Source organism: Medicago truncatula, chromosome 7 (genome assembly GCF_003473485.1).
Source record: "Medicago truncatula cultivar Jemalong A17 chromosome 7, MtrunA17r5.0-ANR, whole genome shotgun sequence".
Taxonomy (NCBI): Eukaryota; Viridiplantae; Streptophyta; class Magnoliopsida; order Fabales; family Fabaceae; genus Medicago; species Medicago truncatula.
In genome coordinates, this window is record NC_053048.1 from 18,294,422 (window position 1) to 18,298,278 (window position 3,857).

The 3,857-nt window shown below is 39.1% G+C and overlaps 1 non-coding gene across 1 annotated transcript; it reads left to right on the forward strand.

The window, feature by feature from the left end:
* Positions 1 to 2,012: 2,012 nt before the first annotated feature.
* Positions 2,013 to 2,119, forward strand: LOC120577250 (small nucleolar RNA R71). Its single transcript, XR_005643324.1, has one exon. It is a non-coding gene; the product is annotated as a small nucleolar RNA R71 (small nucleolar RNA).
* The last annotated feature ends 1,738 nt before the right edge of the window (positions 2,120 to 3,857 follow it).

The following is a 3,857-nucleotide window of genomic DNA, read 5'->3' on the forward strand; positions in this document are numbered from 1 at the left end:
ATTGGGGCGGTAATTAGTGCTTCCTTCAACCTGCAAAATGCCTGCAAACAAGAATCATCAAAGGTAAAGTCTGCATCTTTGAGAAGCAGGCTGGTTAGTGGCATAGTGATTGATGAGAAATCTTTGATGAAACGACGGTAGAACCCTGCATGTCCTAGGAAACTTCTAATTTCTTTGACTGAGGTGGGAGGTAGCATTTTTTCAATAATTTCGATTTTTGCTTTGTCTACCTCTATACCTCTGTCGGAAACCAAGTGTCCTAGGACAATTCCTTCTCTTACCATGAAGTGACATTTCTCCCAATTTAAGACTAGGTTCACCTGTTCACAGCTTAGATTTAATAGAAGTGTTTTGAGTTCTACTTTCGGTGCCTCCTTAGGTAGAAGTGTTGGTTCTTCTTTTACTAACTCCTCCACACTTAGACCTTTCATTGGAAGAGTTCTATCTAACAGTTCTTCATAAGCCTTTGCCTCTCCTTCCAGTTTTGTACCTGCATTGTTAACCAAGCATACTTCCAGACCATCATGTGCAGTTGATGCTAAAGAGCATTCTTTCACGCAATGGTCGATTATGTCTATCATGCAACAAGAGTCCTTAATGGAGGGACCTTTCATTAGTTTAGCAAGTTCAAATTCAACAGTTTCCTTACCTACATTGAAGGCAAGCTTACCCTTTTTTACATCAATGATAGCTCCTGCAGTGGCAAGGAAAGGTCTTCCCAAAAGAATTGGTACTTGGTTGTCTTCTTCCATTTCCATCACAACAAAATCGGCGGGGATATATACCTCTCCTACCTTAACGGGGACATCTTCTATGATTCCAGCTGGATACTTAACAGAACGGTCTGCTAGTTGTAGGGTCATCCTTGTTGATTTAAGTTCCCCTATTCCCAACCTCTCATAAAGTGATAAGGGCATTAGGCTGACACTGGCTCCTAGATCGCACATAGCTTTCTTCACAACTTCCGACCCTATGACACAAGGTATGGAAAAACTACCGGGATCTTTAAGCTTTGGTGGCAATTTATTTTGGATGATGGCACTACATTCTTCTGTAAGGTTAACCGTCTCACTTTCCTCAATCTTTCTTTTTTAGAGAGGATTTCTTTCAAAAATTTAGCACATGTGGGCATTTGGGTTAGGACCTCGGTAAATGGCAGATCAATATATATCTTGTTCATCATCTCTATGAACTTTTTGAATTGCTCATCTAGCTTTGATTTGGCAAACCTTTGAGGGAAGGGGATTTTTGGCTTAAAGGGAGGTGGCGTGTTTTCCTCAACTCGTGGTTCCTCTCTTTCTGCTCTGGTTTCCCTAGATGGTGGTTCGCGGATTTCTTTCTCACTGTTATCGGTCTCGGTTCTCCTTATGGGGTCTTCGAGTGGCTTACCACTCCTAAGTGTGACAACATTCATTTTATTGGGGTGGTTAACCTTACGAACTACCTGGGAGAGTTGAGTTTCAGAAATTTTGTTGTGAGAGGAGATAGAGTCTATCTTTGTTGTGAGAGTAGCAAGAGAGTTGTTCAAAAGTCTAGTTTGGTCCTTGAGGTCTTGGAGCTGTTCGGATTGTTTAAGAAAATAGTTTTCCATTAAAAGTTCAATGTGAGATTTTTGAACAACTCTTTGGCCATTCTGAACAAAATTTAACTGCTCAACACTACTTAGTTTGCAATCGGTGTTAGAATGACTAGATAGGCCACATGCTTCACAAGGAGGTGAGAAGGTAGGTGTGCTCATGCGATCAAGTCTTTGAGATAATGCATTCACCTTGGTAGATAAATAGTCAATGGAAGAGGTTTCATCCATACCTGCCTCTTTTTTAGAGGGCGAAGGATCGATGGTTGCTTTTTCTTCTGTCCATTGGAAGAGGTTTAGAGCCATGTTCTCAATTAACGCATAAGCTGTTGTGAAGTCTTTGTTCATTAGGGCACCACCTGCAGCTGCATCAATAATCAATTTAGTGCTAGATGTTAGACCATTATAAAAGGTGTGGATGATTAACCATTTTTCTAGACCGTGATGGGGACAACGTCTAAGTATTTCTTTAAAACGTTCCCACACATCGAAAAGAGATTCCCCATTCTTTTGAGTAAATTGGTAAAGCTTTCCCCTAAGTTGGGCAATTTTGGATGGGGGAAAGAAACGACAAAGGAATTCTCTCCTCAGTTGGTCCCATGAGGTAATGGAACCAGGTTTCAAAGAATTGAACCAATTGCTGGCTTTATCTTTTAGAGAAAAAGGGAAGAGATGTAGCCTGACGGTTTCTTGGTCGTCTTTGCAAGTTACACTAAGTCTCCAAAAGGTTGAGATATGTAAATTTGGGTCCTCGGAAGGTGATCCAGAGAACTGGTTTTGTTGCACCAGAATTAGTAGTGCAGGTTTTATTTTGAAGTTGCTACCTTGAACTGTTGGGTAGACTATAATAGTGCATGGCTCATCCGAAGAAGGGATCGAATACTCCTTAAGAGTGCGTTCCTCAGCCATGTTATCTATTATCTTTAAGCCACCCGAATCAAGTGTAGGAAAAAGTAGAAGGTAAGAAGAGGGGAGAGAAAAGAGTTCTAATCACAAAGAAAGAATTAATTAAATTAGTTTACTCCCCGGCAGCGGCGCCAAAAACTTGATGAGATAAAACCACAAGTGCACGGTCTTACCGAAGTAGTATAAAAGAGTATCGTTCCGACAGGGAGTAGTTCAATTTAATTAACCTTTAGAGATGATTAGAAGAGAGAAGAGATTGTAGATTGGGGGGTTTTTAAACGGTTGAAAGCAATATAATAAAAGAGCCTTGGGGTCGTTGGTTTCATCTAAATAACAAGTCCTTCTCAAACCGAAACCATAAGCTTATAATGTTATGTTAGACCTAATTTCTCAAGACAGTTTCTCTTAAGTTCCTCTAGCAACCAAGACTATTTCGCTGACTTGATTACTATTGGATTTTGGTTCCTCTAACAACCAAGCCTATTTCGCTGACTTGATTGTTATTAGTTCCCTTGAAGATCGAAACTATATGTCTCAAAGATTGCAAAGCCTATTTCGCTGACTTTGCAATCCTTGTCTGAATTCACTTGTTCGAATATCAAAGCTCCACTTTCGTTTTATGAATTGATATTTGGAATAATGGACGAACAATTATCAAACCCTCCACTTTCGTTTCCACAGTTTGATAATGGTTAATCCATGTTAAGACGGTGAATTCAGATAAGAAACTAGGGTTACATAAGATTAAGGCTTAGGGCTTGGTTTGATTAGGATTATGTCATTTAGACTTATCCAACAATCCCAAGACAAGAAGAAGTCTACTCACTCATGTTCACCGTAGACATGGCGGAGAAGAGAGAAATCATGAAAGTAAAAGACAGGAAAATAAAGGAAAGGAAAAGAACTTTATTGAAAAGCAATTGTCACTTATTGTATTCCAAGTAAAGATGAATATGTAGTGATGGCTAGCTACTCTATTTATAGTACACAATTGACTTAAAATCTAAGCAAGTATATTCCTAGAATATTCCTCGGTAGATTGTGCGTCAAAATAGAATAGCTTGGAGTCAAAGCAAAAGCAGCAAAAGGCATCTGGAGGGTGGCACGGCCGTGCCAAGGCTAGCACGGGCCGTGCCAAGCTTCTGACTTGTGGGAGATATATTTTGTTTCCCAATCTTCATATTTTTGTGTCCAATCTGCTCCAAACCCCTTTCTTTTGCTCCAAGACTCTCTCCATCCAATATTCTTCCCTGAAATATAATAAATTGCATTTTAAAGTAAACTATTCTAAAAAGGAAATAATACTAATATAAAACTAAATAAAATCTAAATAAAACTAAACTAAAAACCATATTAAAATAACATATAATTGACT